Raw genomic sequence first — 20,402 nt, forward strand, 5'->3', positions numbered from 1 at the left:
TCAGGTTCTACATTATGCGAAGGGTACACAAATAAAAGAGAAAGGAAACAAAAGAAAACCTTGGAGCTTGAGGGCAGAGATCAGTCATCCAGCACTGTTTTTATAGATGAGGAAACTGAGGCTCAGTGAGTTATTGGGACATAAGTAATTAGTACATACTAGGACTAAGAACTCAGACTTTCTGACACTCAGCTTGATACAAAGTGATTTAGGTATAGCTTGTGATTCATTTTTTCTTTCTCATGATTGTCTTCAAGCTTCTATTTCATCATTTGTGAATTCAGTATCACTAACATCAGCATGTATTAAGAATCTATTTTACATGTGGTGCTGTACTCTATAAAGCAAAATAGACAAATGCAGCACTTGACACATAGGAATTTCAAAGGAAGACAGATCTCATAGAAGTAGACAAAAATGACTTATAGACAACTAAACAAACAAAGCAAATACGTAAATTATACAACTTATGCCATGTGAGATGGTAAATAAAAAGATTCTCACAGTCCATTGCATAAGGAGATGACCTATTTTCATAGGTCATCATAGAAGAAAAATAGTATATAATGTGGCACACCTAGCACCATGGTACATGTAATAGTGCTATTTCTTTGGTAATTGTTGATTACTTCCTTCTCTAATTTTTGTCTTTTGCATATTCTCTGATGGTCTGCAAAGACTGGAAGAGTTTGGTGAGGCAAGAAGCCTTGAAGTGAATGCCTTCTAAAACCAAAGCATTTTTCCTGCCCTAGAGAACTAGTTAATAGTCATGTGGTTCTTAGACATATTCTTACTGAGGCCTTTTTTCCATTTTATAAAGACCTTGAAGATGAAAAAGGAACATACAAAACCCTCAAACATTTGATCTGTATAACTTGAACTGTGGTGAATATGAGACTAGGCTGTATTTTCTGTTCTCTTGAAGACTAAAGACAAACCAAAGGTGACCCTGCCCTCTTCTATGGTAACAAAAGCCACTTGGCCAGGTATCTTCATAAATGCCTGACTTAGTCATTTGCTTCAGAGCCAGTGTCAGTAGTAGTAGTATTAGGGTAGTATTGGTATTAATATTCTGAAACTATCAAATGTGTGATACGTTATAAAACAAATGAGTAATTATGGGATCTTCTAATTCTATCACCCCTGGTTCTTGAGAACCAAGATTCTTGGTGTGGAAGAAAATAGATATTGATGTAGTACAGAAGATATTTGATAAAATCACTGCAGTCATGAATTTGAATTGGAAATATCACTTATGAACTCATAAGGTGTTTTATTTTTATTTTTATTTTTTTTTCAATATATGAAATTTATTGTCAAATTGGTTTCCATACAACACCCAGTGCTCATCCCAAAAGGTGCCCTCCTCAATACGCATCACCCACCCTCCCCTCCCTCCCACCCCCCATCAACCCTCAGTTTGTTCTGTTTTTAACAGTCTCTTATGCTTTGGCTCTCTCCCACTCTAACCTCTTTTTTTTTTCCTTCCCCTCCCCCATGGGTTTCTGTTAAGTTTCTCAGGATCCACATAAGAGTGAAAACATATGGTATCTGTCTTTCTCTGTATGGCTTATTTCACTTAGCATCACACTCTCCAGTTCCATCCACGTTGCTACAAAGGGCCATATTTCATTTTTTCTCATTGCCACATAGTATTCCATTGTGTATATAAACCACAATTTCTTTATCCATTCATCAGTTGATGGACATTTAGGCTCTTTCCACAATTTGGCTATTGTTGAGAGTGCCGCTATAAACATTGGGGTACAAGTGCCCCTATGCATCAGTACTCCTGTATCCCTTGGGTAAATTCCTAGCAGTGCTATTGCTGGGTCATAGGATAGGTCTATTTTTAATTTTCTGAGGAACCTCCACACTGCTTTCTAGAGTGGCTGCACCAATTTGCATTCCCACCAACAGTGCAAGAGGGTTCCCGTTTCTCCACATCCTCTCCAGCATCTATAGTCTCCTGATTTGTTCATTTTGGCCACTCTGACTGGCGTGAGGTGATATCTGAGTGTGGTTTTGATTTGTATTTCCCTGATAAGGAATGACGTTGAGCATCTTTTCATGTGCCTGTTGGCCATCTGAATGTCTTCTTTAGAGAAGTGTCTATTCATGTTTTCTGCCCATTTCTTCACTGGGTTATTTGTTTTTCAGGTGTGGAGTTTGGTGAGCTCTTTATAGATTTTGGATACTAGCCCTTTGTCCGATATGTCATTTGCGAATATCTTTTCCCATTCCGTTGGTTGCCTTTTAGTTTTGTTGGTTGTTTCCTTTGTTGTGCAGAAGCTTTTTATCTTCATAAGGTCCCAGTAATTCACTTTTGCTTTTAATTCCCTTGCCTTTGGGGATGTGTCGAGTAAGAGATTGCTACGGCTGAGGTCAGAGAGGTCTTTTCCTGCTTTCTCCTCTAAGGTTTTGATGGTTTCCTGTCTCACATTCAGGTCCTTTATCCATTTTGAGTTTATTTTTGTGAATGGTGTGAGAAAGTGGTCTAGTTTCAACCTTCTGCATGTTGCTGTCCAGTTCTCCCAGCACCATTTGTTAAAGAGACTGTCTTTTTTCAATTGGATGTTCTTTCCTGCTTTGTCAAAGATTAGTTGGCCATACGTTTGTGGGTCTAGTTCTGGGGTTTCTATTCTATTCCATTGGTCTATGTGTCTGTTTTTGTGCCAATACCATGCTGTCTTGATGATGACAGCTTTGTAGTAGAGGCTAAAGTCTGGGATTGTGATGCCTCCTGCTTTGGTCTTCAAAATTACTTTGGCTATTCGGGGCCTTTTGTGGTTCCATATGAATTTTAGGATTGCTTGTTCTAGTTTTGAGAAGAATGCTGGTGCAATTTTGATTGGGATTGCATTGAATGCATAGATAGCTTTGGGTAGTATTGACATTTTGACAATATTTATTCTTCCAATCCATGAGCAGGGAATGTCTTTCCATTTCTTTATATCTTCTTCAATTTCCTTCATAAGCTTTCTATAGTTTTCAGCATACAGATCTTTTACATCTTTGGTTAGATTTATTCCTAGGTATTTTATGCTTCTTGGTGCAATTGTGAATGGGATCAGTCTCTTTATTTGTCTTTCTGTTGCTTCATTGTTAGTGTATAAAAATGCAACTGATTTCTGTACATTGATTTTGTATCCTGCAACTTTGCTGAATTCATGTATCAGTTCTAGCAGACTTTTGGTGGAGTCTGTCGGATTTTCCATGTATAATATCATGTCATCTGCAAAAAGCGAAAGCTTGACTTCATCTTGGCCAATTTTGATGCCTTTGATTTCCTTTTGTTGTCTGATTGCTGATGCTAGAATTTCCAACACTATGTTAAACAACAGCGGTGAGAGTGGGCATCCCTGTCGTGTTCCTGATCTCAGGGAAAAAGCTCTCAGTTTTTCCCCATTGAGGATGATGTTAGCTGTGGGCTTTTCATAAATGGCTTTTATGATGTTTAAGTATGTTCCTTCTATCCCGACTTTCTCAAGGGTTTTTATTAAGAAAGGGTGCTGGATTTTGTCAAAGGCCTTTTCTACATCGATTGACAGGATCATATGGTTCTTCTCTTTTCTTTTATTAATGTGATGTATCACGTTGATCGATTTGTGAATGTTGAACCAGCCCTGCATCCCAGGAATGAATCCCACTTGATCATGGTGAATAATTCTTTTTATATGCTGTTGAATTCGAATTGCTAGTATCTTATTGAGAATTTTTGCATCCATATTCATCAGGGATATTGGCCTGTAGTTCTCTTTTTTTACTGGGTCTCTGTCTGGTTTAGGAATCAAAGTAATACTGGCTTCATAGAATGAGTCTGGAAGTTTTCCTTCCCTTTCTATTTCTTGGAATAGCTTGAGAAGGATAAGTATTATCTCTGCCTTAAATGTCTGGTAGAACTCCCCTGGGAAGCCATCTGTTCCTGGACTCTTATTTGTTGGGAGATTTTTGATAACCGATTCAATTTCTTCGCTGGTTATGGGTCTGTTCAAGCTTTCTATTTCCTCCTGATTGAGTTTTGGAAGAGTGTGGGTGTTTAGGAATTTGTCCATTTCTTCCAGGTTGTCCAATTTGTTGGCATATAATTTTTCATAGTATTCCCTGATAATTGTTTGTATCTCTGAGGGATTGGTTGTAATAATCCCATTTTCATTCATGATTTTATCTATTTGGGTCATCTCCCTTTTCTTTTTGAGAAGCCTGGCTAGAGGTTTGTCATTTTGTTTATTTTTTCAAAAAACCAACTCTTGGTTTCGTTGATCTGCTCTACCGTTTTTTTAGATTCTATATTGTTTATTTCTGCTCTGATCTTTATTATTTCTCTTCTTCTGCTGGGTTTAGGCTGCCTTTGCTGTTCTGTTTCTATTTCCTTTAGGTGTGCTGTTAGATTTTGTATTTAGGATTTTTCTTGTTTCTTGAGATAGTCCTGGATTGCGATGTATTTTCCTCTCAGGACTGCCTTCGCTGCATCCCAAAGCGTCCGGATTGTTGTATTTTCATTTTTGTTTGTTTCCATATACTTTTTAATTTCTTCTCTAATTGCCTGGTTGACCCACTCATTCGTTAGTAGGGTGTTCTTTAACCTCCATGCTTTTGGAGGTTTTCCAGACTTTTTCCTGTGGTTGATTTCAAGCTTCATAGCATTGTGGTCTGAAAGTATGCATGGTATAATTTCAATTCTCGTATACTTATGAAGGGCTGTTTTGTGACCCAGTATATGATCTATCTTGGAGAATGTTCCATGTGCACTCGAGAAGAAAGTATATTCTGTTGCTTTGGGATGCAGAGTTCTAAATATATCTGTCAAGTCCATCTGATCCAATGTATAATTTAGGGCCCTTGTTTCTTTATTGAACGTGTGTCTAGATGATCTATCCATTTCTGTAAGTGGAGTGTTAAAGTCCCCTGCAATGACCACATTCTTATCAATAAGGTTGCTTATGTTTATGAGTAATTGTTTTATATATCTGGGGGCTCCGGTGTTCAGCGCATAGACATTTATAATTGTTAGCTCTTCCTGATGGATAGACCCTGTAATTATTATTTAATGCCCTTCTTCATCTCTTGTTACAGCCTTTAATTTAAAGTCTAGTTTGTCTGATATAAGTATGGCTACTCCAGCTTTCTTTTGGCTTCCAGTAGCATGATAAATAGTTCTCCATCCCCTCACTCTCAATCTAAAGGTGTCCTCGGATCTAAAATGAGTCTCTTGTAGACAGCAAATAGATGGGTCTTGTTTTTTTATCCATTCTGATACCCTATGTCTTTTGGTTGGCGCATTTAATCCATTTACATTCAGTGTGATTATAGAAAGATATGGGTTTAGAGTTCTTGTGATGTCTTTATGTTTTATGCTTGTAGTGATGTCTCTGGTACTTTGTCTCACAGGATCCCCCTTAGGATCTCTTGTAGGGCTGGTTTCGTGGTGACAAATTCCTTCAGTTTTTGTTTGTTTGGGAAGACCTTTATCTCTCCTTCTATTCTAAATGACAGACTTGCTGGATAAAGGATTCTCGGCTGCATATTTTTCCTGTTCAGCACACTGAAGATCTTGTGCCAATCCTTTCTGGCCTGCCAAGTTTCAAAAGAGAGATCAGTCACGAGTCTTATAGGTCTTCCTTTATATGTGAGGGCACGTTTATCCCTTGCTGCTTTCAGAATTTTCTCTTTATCCTTGTATTTTGCCAGTTTCACTATGATATGTCGTGCAGAAGATCGATTCAAGTTACGTCTGAAGGGAGTTCTCTGTACCTCTTGGATTTCAATGCCTTTTTCCTTCCCCAGTTCAGGGAAGTTCTCAGCTATTACTTTTTCAAGTACCCCTTCAGCACCTTTCCCTCTCTCTTCCTCCTCTGGGATACCAATTATGCATATATTATTTCTTTTTAGTGTATCACTTAGTTCTCTAATTTTCCCCTCATACTCCTGGATTTTTTTATCTCTCTTTCTCTCAGCTTCCTCTTTTTCCATAACTTTATCTTCTAGTTCACCTATTCTCTCCTCTGCCTCTTCAAGCCGAGCCGTCGTCGTTTCCATTTTGTTTTGCATTTCGTTTAAAGCATTTTTTAGCTCCTCCTGACTGTTCCTTAGTCCCTTGATCTCTGTAGCAAGAGATTCTCTGCTGTCCTGTATACTGTTTTCAAGCCCAGCGATTAATTTTATGACTATTATTCTAAATTCACTTTCTGTTATTTTATTTAAATCCTTTTTGATCAGTTCATTAGCTGTTGTTATTTCCTGGAGATTCTTATGAGGGGAATTCTTCCGTTTGGTCATTTTGGATAGTCTCTGGAGTGGTGCGGACCTGCAGGGCACTTCTCCTGTGCTGTGGTGTGTAACTGGAGTTGGTGGGCGGGGCCGCAGTCAGACCTGATGTCTGCCCCCAGTGCACCGCTGGGGCCACAGTCAGACTGGTGTGTGCCTTCTCTTCCCCTCTCCTAGGGGCGGGATTCACTGTGGGGTGGCGTGTCCTGTCTGGGCTACTTGCACACTGCCAGGCTTGTGGTGCTGGGGATCTGGCATATTAGCTGGGGTGGGTAGGCAAGGTGCACGGGGGCAGGAGGGGCAGGCTTAGCTTGCTTCTCCTTAGGTGATCCACTTCAGGAGGGGCCCTGTGGCAGCGGGAGGGAGTCAGATCCGCTGCCGGAGGTTTGGCTCCACAGAAGCACAGCATTGGGTGTTTGTGTGGAGCAAGCAAGTTCCCTGGCAGGAACTGGTTCCCTTTGGGATTTTGGCTGGGGGATGGGCGAGGGAGATGGTGCTGGCAAGCGCCTTTGTTCCCCACCAAACTGAGCTCTGTTGTCCAGGGCTCAACAACTCTCCCTCCCGTTGTCTTCCAGCCCTCCCGTTGTCTTCCAGCCCTCCCGTTCTCTGAGCAGAGCTGTTAACTTATAACCTTCCAGATGTTAAGTCCCACTTGCTGTCAGAAAACACTCCGTCCGGCCCCTCCGCTTTTGCCAGCCAGACTCAGGGGCTCTGCTTGGCCGGCAGGCTTCCCCTCTGCCCCGGCTCCCTCCCGCCAGTTTGTGCAGTGCACACCGCCTCGCCGCCCTTCCTACCCTCTTCCGTGGGCCTCTCGTCTACACTTGGCTCTGGAGACTCCGTTCTGCTAATCCTCAGGTGGTTTTCTGGGTTAGTTAGGCAGGTGTAGGTGGAATCTAAGTGATCAGCAGGACGCGCGGTGAGCCCAGCGTCCTCCTACGCCGCCATATTCCTGGAACCCATAAGAGACTCTTAAGGTGTTTTATTTTTAAATATTCATATTTCTTTCTCTGTTAATTAAAAAAAAAAAGAAACAATGACTAACTCAGTAGTAATGAGCATCCCTATTGCACAAATTATAGTCGGGAAAAACTTTTTCCATGAAATGAAACCAAGACTTTTTAGAGAAATGGCTAATTTCAAGTCTATAAATAGACAAGATGAGCAAGGAAGCTATTGAAAACAACTAGAACAATCAACTTGAAGTCAAGTTGAAGGAGATCCCACTGGCCAATGATGGACAATCTGAGCTTCAATAAGATTGAGAATTGTAATGGATCAAAACTCATCAAATATGTTTAAGTTAATGAGTATTTGATACTAAGTAAATCAAATGGTTGGTTACCTTCTGATTTGACAGAAGAGCAGTTCATTATCTTGAAAACTGAGTAACAAAAAGAATCAAGCATTTATCTTGACTTTCCTTTGTGAATTGTATCACTGTAAACAAATAGTTGATAAAGGGAAGCTTTTTCTAATAAAGTTATTCCAGCTATTAAATGAAAACAAAATGATAGAATATCATCATTCTGCAACCTCCAAAGCATTAACAGATTGAGGCAAAGAGCACCAACTATCAGAATAGTTGGTATCATCAACTGTCACAGAAGAGCTAAACCAAAGTTAAAAGCCTCTTGCTGAAAGAACACAACAGTACTTACACTTTTGTTAAAGAAATTGAACGTATGACTAATTAGACCTCAAGATTCAGCTGCCAATTTGAGGGAAGTAGAGCAGACAGAGGAATCTACATGGTGACTGCAATCAACAAATCCTAATTATGGGAAACTCTGCAGGTCTAATGCCCCACGATCTTCAACAGATAAATTGTATGAAAAAGGAATATGTATGGAATCTATAGATTAAAAAAAGACTTAAAGGGACATATCAAGTGAAAAACTGTGCAAAAGTAAGTCATAGTATCTAGGAATGCATACTTGGGTAATAAAACAGAACAAGATTCAAGAAAGTGATTGCTATGTGAGTCAGGATAGGGGTCACTTTCACAGAGATAGAGGACCTATGATGGGGAGGAGGTACATGGCTGGAAAATTTTTGACCTGGGTATTGGTTACAAGGATGTTTGCTTTATAATAATTTACCAAGCTATATGTTTTTGTGTGATTTCACATATCTGTTTCATTCTATAAGTGTAAAAGAGCAGAAAAAAAAGCATGTTAAACAAGTCTGCAGGCTTGATGCTGACCTAGAGATTATCATAACACTGTCAGCAGTGGGTAAAAAAAGTTGTGGAAATCATGTTCTGGGGCAAAATGAATGTAAGTTGTACTGTAGACACATCTGGATAATGTCACTGGTGGGCTACCTCTCAAGCTGCTGGGAGATTTTGTTTTTATGATTCTGTAGCAACAGGTATGCATGTGGTTCCCTTTTTAGTATCAGATGGACTAGACACATGATCCATCTTTGTCTCAGTGTTTTTCAGCATGCGGTGCTGAGAACACTGGCATCATGGCCACTCTGTTGTGCTTAAGAAACTGCATATCTCTTGGTCCCATCTCTCTTCAAAGGAGCAGCCACAGAATCTGTATGATTCACAAGCACACTGTAGTGTAAGAACCACCACTGACTTCTCTGTCAATTTCTGCCTGAAATCATTTCTATGAAGATGTGGGAAGTATAGATCTTGTAAGCAATTTCCAAATGGGCTGTTTAGAGTCAAGGCCACAGCTATGATTTTCGTTAATGAATGAACTTAGATTTTGAATCTTTATGTAGTTGAGTCATGTAGAACACTGTGTGTGAATGTGTCTAAGCAATAGCCTAATAAAACATTTTCTCCAGTGTGCAATAACAATTGTCAATTTTGTTCTCATCTTTTTTTGCTAAGGGTTTTTTTTCCCTCTCATACAAGTGAAAGCCTGAGATTAGGAAGTTAAAGTGATATTTCTAAAAAAAATTTTTTTAACATTTATTCATTTTTTTGAGAGATAGAGTGTGAGTGGGGAAGGGGCAGAGAGAGACGGAGACACAGGATCTTAAGCAGGCTCCAGGCTCTGAACTGACACCATAGAGCCTGACATGGGGCTCGAACTCAAGGACCGTGAGATCATGACCTGGGCTGAAGTCAGACGCTTAACTGACTGAGCCACCCAGGTGCCCCAAAAGTGATATTTCAGTCAATGAATCCTCTGAAGTTTTTAAATAACAATACTAACAACAACAGCAACAAATTTTAAATCATGGAAAGAAGAACCATCTAGATTTGGATGTGGCCAGGTATGGCCAGATAGAACTTCCAGCTGGTCCTTTATCAGTGGAAGACAGAGGAGACTTTCAGAATATGAGAGTGGAAGTGTAAAGGCTTCCAAGTCTATATTCGCCATATTCCTCCTCTTTCTATCATCCTCTTTACTCTCCCCAACCTACATGCTTTTTCAGCCCCTTTACTGATCAAGACAGCTGACATTCAGTGTCAGCTGCTTGCATTTGCCAATTGAGCGCCACTCAGTGTGGATTCACTTAGGAGAGGACACTAAACTAGTCCTCACTTTATGGGGATTGATTTGTGAAACACACTTTCTCTTCAGTTGAATTCTACAAACATCCTCTGAACACTGACCAAATGTGTGGCAGTATGCTACTAGCAGTGTGGCATGATAGACACAGAGACCATTAAAACTCATTTCCTGCATCTAGAAAGGTACAGTCTGGTCTGAGAAATGGATGAGTTATAGCTAATGATAACAGCAAAATCATTTGCACATAAGTAATCTCCTTTCAGTCATACTTTCCAAACTGTCGCAATTAAAAGGGTAACAACTGTTTGCAGCCATAAGTTCTTCAAACTCTGGAGAGAAGTATGTACTGTGATGACCATAAAAAGTCTCAGGACCCCTCCCTCCCTCCCACCACAGCCATTCTAATATGATAAAGATAGGAGATATGATAAAGAAGAAATGATATGATAAAGAAGAAACCAGGACCACTAAGAAAGTATATTTGTGGGGTGCCTGGGTGGCTCAGTGGGTTAAACGTCAGACTTTGGCTCAGGTCATAATCTCAGGGCTCCTAGGTTTGAGCCCCGCATTGGGCTCTCTGCTGTAAGCACAGAGCCTGCTTTGGATCCTCTGTACTGCCCCCGCCCCCCCCCACGCCCCTCCCCTGCTCATGCTCTCTCTCAAAAATAAATAAACATTTTTTTAAAAAGTATATTTACTTGAGGAAGGGAAAAAAGAGGGAGAAGTCTAATTTGGGGAAATAAAATACCTTGTCATAGGAATATCTGTCTGTTTTTTTGGAGAAAGCACAGCTTTGAAAGTCAACTGAAGATGACATTAATACTCTGCAATAGGAAGTTTTTAATATAAACTTGCAAGGTTCAGTTCAAATGGCTCACTTTCACAGGGATAGGCACATATGAGGTTTTCTTTTTCTTGTTTTTAAACCAAGTGACTGTAGTGTTCCCTTGATCTGCACTTTAAAATAAAAGCCCATGTATTAGGTAGGAGTCTCCTCTCAGTTTTTTTTCTAGTGAGTGAACACACACATACAGTGGGCATATCTACAATTGCTAATAAACAAAATGAGCAGTCAGGATGACATGGTGTTTTGCAGTAAGACTAAAATATGTATAGAAAATGCCTCTTGATATTTAAAAAAAATTTTTAATGCTTATTTTTGAGAAAGAGAGAGACAGAGTGTGAGCAGGGGAGGGGCAGAGAGAGAGGGAGGCACAGGATCTGAAGCAGGATCCAGGCTCTGAGCTGTCAGCACAGAGCCCGACGTGGGGCTCGAACCCACAAGCTGTGAGATCATGACCTGAGCTGAAGTTGGATGCTTAACGAACTGAGCCACCCATGTGCCCTGCCTCTTGATATTTAATTCTAGTCTTAGTGACTTTAGATTAGGAAAACGTTTTATAACTGTAATTCAAAAATGTAATTTACATTTTTCTAAATGTAGTGGTCCGTGCTGGCTAAGATGAAGATTCAAGAATTTTGAAACTCTGTTAGGAAAACATTGGAAGTGGAAGTGAGACCTGACTATCCTTTAAAAAGCATGCTTTAATTCATAATTTCTTAGAAAAGACATTTGAATGTGTCCTACAGTTACACAAATATAAGTCAGGAATGTTTTAAGGGAAACAGTGAAATTACTTTTAGGAGAAAAAAAAAAAGAGAACATTATTTGGGGTTGTAGATGAATGGAGAAGTCCCTGCCAATTACTGTTTGTTCCTATGGAGAGGCAGATTGTAGGTGTTGGGGGGATTTGCTGTGTTTTCTCATTTGGGGATTGCATGTGGGGCAAAGCAAGAAGTGGAAAGAAGTGGGAAGGACTGTATTAATGGGACTTCATGAAACTGAGGTGCCTAGTATTGCTTTGGTACCTGGGCGAGGAAGTTGTAGGGAGGGTGGATTTCCTTCCAAAAATACACACAGAGCCTGGAGATTGACACTTTGGGACCCTTTGGAAGAATGTTGGTCCATGGATACTTGTACTTTCACAAGAAAACCTTCAAGATGTCTTGAGAATGGTTGAGAAGGGGCATGGTGGCCTTATGGTGAGACAGCAAACAGATCCCTTCCCAGGGACAAGTAGCAGAAGCTGAAGCAATTAGAGCACTGCCATGAAAGGTATCCTCATCTTTCTCCCATGCTAGTGGAAACTGAACATACTGCTTAAATACATATCAGTACTCTATCTAGAAAAGATAAGATACAACTGAAAAATATACAGCAATCCTACACACAAAAAAGAATAAACATAAACACACATAAACACACAACTCTCTTATGTAAACACACAAGTAAATTAAAAGAAAAACACCCAGGGGTGCCTGGGTAGCTCACTTGCTTAAGTGTCTGACTCTTGATTTAGGCTCAGGTCATGATCTCACAGTTCGTGGGTTCAGGCCCCGCTGGCAGTGCAGCCTGCTTGGGACTCTCTCTCCCTCTCTCTCTCTCTCTCTGTCCCTCTTCCCACTCATGCTCTCTCTCTCAAAATAAGTTAATAAATTAAAAAATAAAATAAAATAAAAATAAAATAAAAGCACCCAACCAGCTGGAGTTTATTTGTAAACTCCAGCCTCAGGTCAGTGTTTATGTGAGCTGCTTCAGTAAACCACAGGAGATTCCTGTTTCAGACAGGTGGCAGCAGCTGCAATTCTGAGACCACAGGTGTCAAGAAGGTTGAGTAAAGCGGGCAGTTGGCAACATAATGTATTCAATGCATCATATTCTGTGAGTAATTGAATGACACAGAGACTACTGTGCTGTGTGTGGATTAAACAAAATGAAGAACGTCACTTTCCCACGTGAACACAGTCATGTCTAAGGAAAAAGTCTTGATGCAACTTTGAAGATATATTGTTAACCACTGCCATTTGGTTTAGTTCGCTTTGAGATGGGCTCTACATTAGTCTCATTTTCTTTTATACTTGACAGGAAATAATGTGGAAGTTGTGGAATCAGGGATGTAGATAATAGTGCCGTGTAATGAGTGTGTTCTTTATAATTTCCAAGAATCTGAAGGGAATGTGTGACCCGAAATTAATTTTTATATGCATTTTACTAAGAGACTATAAACCGGTTTTCTTTTCTTTCATTATTTTAAAAATGATCATACAGCAACATTGACTTTCTTTTTGGTACAGTTCTTTTTTGTACAGTTCTACAAATTTTAACCCATTTGGAGATTCATATAACCATCTCCACAGTCAGAATACAGAACAATTCTATCACCCCAAAACTCCCCTATGCTCTCAGTTTATAGTCATGCTCTCCCAACCCCAGTGCCTGGAAACCACTAATGTATTCTTCATCACTATAATTTTCTTCAGAGAATGTCGTATAAATGAAATTATATAGCATGCAATCTTTTGAGACCGGCTTCTTTCACTTAGCATAATGCCTTTGAGATTTATACAAATTGTTACATGTATCAATAGTTTTTCCCCTACTTGTTGTGTATTATATAGACGTGGCGTAATTGTAATTTGTTTATCTATTTACCACTGAAGGACATTTAGGTTTTGGTGATTATGAGTAGCTTCTTTTCTTTTGTGTATGTGCCTAAGTTTTTATCTCTCTAAGGCAAACACTCAGGAGTGGGATTGCTGGGTTGTAAGGTAAGCGTATGTCTAACTTCATAGGAAACGGCTAAACTGTTTTCCAGAGTGCCTGTACCCTTTTGCATTCCACTAGCAGTGTAGGAGAGTGTCAGTTGCTCTGGCACTTCTGAGCACTTGTTATTTTTTATTGTATCCATTTTAAAAATATAGGGGCGCCTGGGTGGCTCAGTCCGTTGGGTGGCCGACTTCGTCTCAGGTCATGATCTCGCGGTCCGTGAGTCCGAGCCCCGCGTCGGGCTCTGTGCTGACAGCTCAGAGCCTGGAGCCTGTTTCGGATTCTGTGTCTCCCTCTCTCTCTGCCCCTCCCCTGTTCATGCTCTGTCTCTCCCTGTCTCAAAAATAAATAAAATGTTAAAAAAAAATTTAAAAAAAATGTATACAAGTATACATGCATACAGGTATCTCACTGTGGTTTTAATTTGCATTTCTCTAATGGCTAGATGAGGCTGAAAGTTCTTTTTCATGTGCTTTTTTACCATCATTATACCCACTTTAGGTCAAGCGTTTGTCCATGTCTTTGCCCATGGTGTAATTATATTGGGTTTTTTCTTACTGTTGAGTTTTGATAATTCTTTATATATAGTAGCTCCCACTTATCTGTGCTCAATAGTAGTCTGGAAGCAGATGATCCTCCTTCTGACGTATCGTCAAAAGGTCAATAGTAGCCTGATGCTACATCACAATGCCTATGTCATTCACCTCACTTCATCTCATCACATAGGTGTTTTATCACCTCACATCATAGGAAGAAGGGTGAGAACTGTACAATAAGATATTTTGAAAGAGAGGGAGAGAGAAAGAGGCCATATTCATATAACCTTTATTACAGTACATTGTTACTATTGTTTTATTTTATTATTAGTTATTATTAATTTCTTACTGTGCCTAAGTTATAAATTAAACTTTATCATGTATATGTATCATGGTATGTATATATAGGGGGAAAACAGAGTATATATAGATTTCAGTATGATCTTTTGTTTCAGGCATACACTGGGGATCTTGAATATATCTCCCATAGATCAGAGGGAGTTAGGGTATTCTGGATATAAATCCTTTATTGAATAGGTGATTTGCAAATATTTTCCAAGTAACTTATCTTTTCCTTAAAAATACCTTTCACAGAGTAGAAGTTTTATATTTTGATGAAATAAATTGTGTTCTTTTATGAGTTGTGTCTAATATGCCATGACTAAGAAAAATCAGTGCCAAACCCTGGGTCCATATTTAGGGCGACCACATTGACATCTTCTACTCCCTGGAATGCCCTTCTCCACCTCACCTTCCTGGTCTCCTTGAAGACCCAAACTTTACTTCCTTAGAAAAGCTTTCTTGTCCCTTTCCTCCTTGCCTCCTTGGGCACAGTCATTTCCTCCTCATTTGTGTACCCTCTGTGAATACTTACCTTCCCAACTATGGCTTCTGGTTACATGCTCCTTCCTACCAGGCAAGGAACTCTGGGGTAGGGGGGCAAGCCCTGGCCTTATTCAACTTTATATCCCCAGCACATTCACTGAAAAAACAGAAGTGACTGATTTCTAAAGACATTATTCTTCTATCCTTGATAATTATGGGTCGTTACAGGGACATTTTAAGGATCTCTAAAAACAAATGTTATTGTTTGAACAAGAACATTTAAAAACTACCCTAAACTTAAAATTTTGTTATTCTTTGATACATCTGTTGATCGAGTCAACTAAATGGGCTTGATGGAGAATATCTTTTCTCAGAGGAAAAGATATAAGGGAATAATATATTGATGTAGAGTCATGGGAGCTTATATGTAGCTAAAGCAATTGATACAAATTGATGATATTGAAAAGTAAAACTAAACAATTCTATCTACTCAAGTTTTTGTTTATTGTCAGTATGTTGAAGTAAGATCCTGATTGTCAAAATTCTTGAGTGCCCAACTTACTGATAGGCACTGATTATATGAAGAGGTGCTGGGGAACCAATCGACTAGTTGGGGAGAACATTCATCAACCAAAATATACACTCTGGAAATGAAGCTACATTATGATGATGATGATAAAATCTTCACAAATTATATGAAACAGCATTTTTTCACCATATTCATAGGAAGTTAGATGATTTTTTTTCATTTGTTCGTAAGAGAACAGGACAGGCAAACTTCTGAAGGTTAATGGTTTGTCTTGGTATCCTTTGCTGCCTTTCTCTGGATCTGCTTTTCTCCTACCTCCACATAGTCCCAGAGTCCTCTAGCTCTCTGTGGACATGGCATACTATGGATGAGAGCTGCCTTTAAGGGAAAGAGACTGAATTTGGGGTTTTAGAGTGATAGAAGTCTGGACTGGTGGGTCTGTCCATGGTCACCTTGTCCCAAGTGAGGCATATTTGGGAATCATCTCTCCCTTTGAATCTGGAAAGGGTTCCATGGCTGTCACTCATACAGTCTTCAACGTCCTCATCCCCTTCTTGATCTTATCTCCTTTACAGACACTCAGGTTTCTGCCTACTAACACCCTCTATAGAAATAGGAAAGAACCTGAAATCAAACATTAACATTTGTTATGAATTTTAGTCACCAAATCAGCTTAACCAGTCATTGCCATGTTAAATTTGACATCTCTCATTGTATAATGTTAATGTTAGTGTTAATGCTCTCAGTAAGCAGATGGAGAGAAATATTTTTGCTTATACATCTTTAAGACGTGTGTGTGTGTGTGTGTGTGTGTGTGTGTGTGTGTGTGTGTATACAGTCCTGAACCGGAAGGGATTGTTTCTTTTTGTCTTCCTAAAAATTTGTGAATCTAAAATTACTAACTTTTTTTCTAGCAAGTAGCACTGCAGTGCTCAAAAGTTTGTTATATGCTGAGCAGTTTGGCCATGTGAGTTGAGTCCAGTCTCCAGTTGCTATCTACTTGAGTCACATGTCCAGTCAAGGCTGAACACTAGTGATTCTTTATATGCATCAGTGGGACTCTGGTCTGACCCTCCACTCCCCCCGACCCCACCTCAAATGCTTCCTCTTCACCTTGCTAATTTAGTGCCCATAGGGCCTCCAACAGGTCAGATCTCTCAGAGCCTTTTAATTCCAAACAGTCTTTGCTGGAAGGAAGCCATTTAGCAAATCCTTTTTAAAAGTTTCTAATACCTAGTTATCTGACTGCATTAAAATAAACAGAATGTCAATAATATTCAGCTTCTTTCATATAAACATATGGCAAATTGGCAATAGTTAAGGGTCTAAGGCTTAGAAGCTTCAAACTGATTATTCTTTAAATGTTTGGTTGACATTTATGTAGAGGGACAGAGGAAAGCAGATTTTATATCATTAAAAAGTAAGTACAGATTCAGAATCACTCAGTTATTTCTCTCAACAAACCTCTCATCGAATATTCCAAGTATTAGTTTTATGTTTGGGGGAGGGTGTACATACTTTCACACACACACACACACACACACACACACACACACACACACCCTACACATACATCTGGAATTCTTGTTCTACAGTTTGTGTGTGCATGTAATTTTGTCAAACCAGACACCTGGTGACAGAGTAGAGGGCATACAAATGATTAAGTAAATGAATAGACCCCAGAAAGTTGTACCATGCCATGCATTATTTAGTTTCAAAATTTCAGCAGACACTGCATGTGCACACTGCGAAAATACTCAATAGAGAGAGGTGAGCTCTTGTGGGGATAGTGTTTCTTTCTCTCAGGGCCCATCTGTTTCTGTAGGAACAGGGGTAATTTCTATTTCACAGATATGTAAGGAGGAGGGTGTGAAGACCTTAGTTAACTGGCACTGTTGATGCTTTAGTGCCCCTTATACATTGTTTCCCCTGGATAGTTGCCTGGCAATCTTGACCATGGCCTGGGTCTGACTAAATTCCTACATTCATCATGAAGGAACCAAATGATGTGTAAGAGGAGTGATGGCATGTTGTTTTGATGGTGCCAAGACTGTATATAACATATTATATGGGAAGGTGGAAGTGGGGTGGTTGAGAAATGACTCTTTGGCTATTCTGAGCAGGTGGCATAATAGTTACCCAAACCTTTTCCTGTCCTAGGTATATAATGTATTCTGAATCAGCAGGATCATAGTAGGGCCCAGGAGACTGATATTAACAAATCCAAGTGAGGAAATCAAGAATGTGAGAAAGTGGAAAACACTGCCAAGGGAGTGGTTGAAGTGATCACTATAGAGGCTTTGCAGGAAAGGGTGGTTTATGAGAAAAAGGGGTGGAGGGGGCTGGTGGCCTAGATGAGGTTGGAGAACACCTGTAGTGGGAGAATGGGAGTGAAAAAGACAAAGAGAGTTTGGGGGCATAGGAGACTTTCTGATACTGTTCCACAGGTAGAGTGGTGACAAGGTCCAGAATAGAGATATGGCAGAGTTGTCCTAATGGAGTAGTCATGAAGGTCTTAAGGGTTGTGGAGTAAAGGAAACTTGAGGCAAGGGTGTTGGTTGGTTCATCAGTGTAAACATTACCTCAGGTAATGGTCTGCTCAATATGGAGAGGAAAACTGAACCACATGCGTTCTTCAGTGTGAGGAGTGCAAGAGAATATAGGTAATAGCAATGAAGAAGGAAGATGGGAAGGCATAGCAGAGAGTAGACACCTAGTAGAAACAAAGGGTGTTAGTATGAGGGCAAAAGACTAATGATCAGAAAGTGTAAAGAAGCAGTGAGGCTTGCCCTTCCCCCATATCTCAGGTGAGGGCTGGGAGAAGGAACAGACTTCAATGGGATAGCAGTGGGGGAAGCAGGAACCCGGGACAGAGTCACGTTTGGGTAAGAGCAGGAGATACATGTACTATTCTGTGAAAAAGTTATGGAGAATTTCTTATACAATGGACTGGGAGTATTAGCCAGGAAAGTGCACAGTGTTTGTAAGAGATCAGCAGTGGGAGGAAGGGAGTTCCCCAAGGTAACACAGTACTACATGGAAATGAGCATCCTAAGAGGGCAAAGGATACAGGACATTTACTCTGGGGTGGTGGTTGAGGTATCAAGAATAAGAAGTGTGGGAAATAACTGGAGTAAATGCTCCAAGGAGGCATCTGTTGAGATCCCAGGCAGTATGGACTATTTGATGATAGCAGTTAGAGGCCTGCCCTGATGTGCTGAAGGCCAGCAGAGACTGGCTAATCTGGCTTTGAGTGGTTTCCATGTACTGGTTGATGAGGTAATGTGATTTTTACACCAAATCTTTTTTGGACTGCATGTGCTCATGGGCCACATTAGTCAGAACTTTACCTAATTAGGATTCCAAAGTCTGTTTAAACTTTTAATCTATTTCAAATTATTACCACCAATTTACATAAGTATCACCAATTAGTTCTTGAGTTTCAAGAAATAATATTGGAGCACTTATTGGAGTTTTACAATAATTTTTATTAAAAATTCAGCACAATTTTATGTCATTCTTCAATAGATTTTTTTTGCCTACTATTACACATTAAATACAGATTCCATTTCAGTTTTTCTTTAAAAACGAGTAATTGAATTATATGAAATTGAAAAGTTATGTTTCCAGCTAGACTGACTGTTTGGATAGTCATGATAGGGCTCAGACCTCAAATGTTATCCTACATTTTAGCCTTAATAAAAATCATAAATAAAAGTCCCATTTAAAAAAATCACTGATGCATAACTAAACATGAGTCACTGAGTACTTTAGCTGACATGTTCATCCTTTTGATGCTTAATGGACTCAAATTGCTCGAGTAAATATTACCATTGATGCTACCCATTTTGTGCTGCCAGCCTCTGACAGCACAATTGAAATTTGGGAAATTGTAAGGACAAGTGACATATCCGGCACCAAATCTGCCTACCTAATAGTATGTGTGGAGGAGATTGAAACTTTGATTTAGTAAGGTTTTTATTTAAAATGTCCAGGTCTTAAAAACACAGCCATATTTTGTCTTTTTTGTCCTTGGGATTTTTCTGACTTTCTTTCTCTGTCAGAACTATAAATATAGAGAATAAATTGATGGTTTCCAGAGCGAAGGGGAGGATGGGGGGTGGACAAAATGGGGGAAGAAGAGTGGGAGATACAGGCTTCCAGTTATGGAATGAATAAGTATCACAAGGATAAAAGACACAGCATGGGGAATATAGTCAATGATATTGTAATAGTGTTGTATGGTGACAGATGGTAGCTATACTTGCAGGGAGCATAGCATAAAGTTTAGAGAATTTGAATCACTATGTTGCATACCTGAAACTAATGTGACATTGTGTGTCAACTATAATCAAATAAAAAGGTTTTAAAAAAGTGATTCTGATTACAAAGTGTGGGTTGAAATTTAGATACTCATTATGAATTTAAAGATGAAAATCTGTTGTTGTGGGAATGTGACAATTGTCCCTTACATCAAAGACCCCATGGCTTCTTGAGCATGGTTGGGTGTTCCTATGAAGTGCACAATTCTAGCCTACGTTTCTCCCTGCTACCTGTCTGGATGATGCCTCTCTCCTGAAACACTGTGTGCTCGGAGGAACTCGCCACTAGCAAAGAGATCAGCTGTTGGCTCCCTTGCCAGGATCACAAACAAACAGTAACTAAAGAGAATAGAGAGCAGATTTATGAGGTGACCTCTTACCTTGGCTGAACTTTCAATCTGAAAGAGTTGAATCTGAAAGAATAGTAGCATTTTTGTGGTTTAGAAAAAGATCAACTTACCTGCATGTACTGAAGGTCCAGTGGCCAAGAATACAGCCTGCAGCTATGTATCTGATATTAAATAAAGGCAAGTTAAATGACCATCAATAGGGGCATCTGGGTGGCTCAGTCAGTTAAGCATCCGACTTCAGTTCAGGTCATGATCTCACAGTTTGTGGGTTCGAGCCCCACGTCGGGCTCTGTGCTGACAGCTCAGAGCCTGGAGCCTGCTTTGGATTCTGCGTCTCCCTTTCTCTCTGCCCCTCCACTGCTCATGCTCTGTCGCTCTCTTTCAAAAGTAAACATTAAAAAAAAAATGTCCATCAACTGATGAATGGATAAAGAAGATGTGTTTTTTATATATGATTGAATACTAGCTGGCAATGAGAAAGAGTAAA

General features: G+C 39.7%; 1 protein-coding gene across 7 annotated transcripts in view; it reads left to right on the forward strand.

The window, feature by feature from the left end:
- Window positions 1-20,402, forward strand: part of AKAP6 (A-kinase anchoring protein 6) — a 558,374-nt gene that overhangs the window by 248,630 nt on the left and 289,342 nt on the right. The window lies entirely within an intron of this gene.

The sequence above is a fragment of the Panthera onca genome, chromosome B3 (assembly GCF_046562875.1).
Source record: "Panthera onca isolate mPanOnc1 chromosome B3, mPanOnc1 haplotype 2, whole genome shotgun sequence".
Lineage (NCBI taxonomy): Eukaryota > Metazoa > Chordata > Mammalia > Carnivora > Felidae > Panthera > Panthera onca.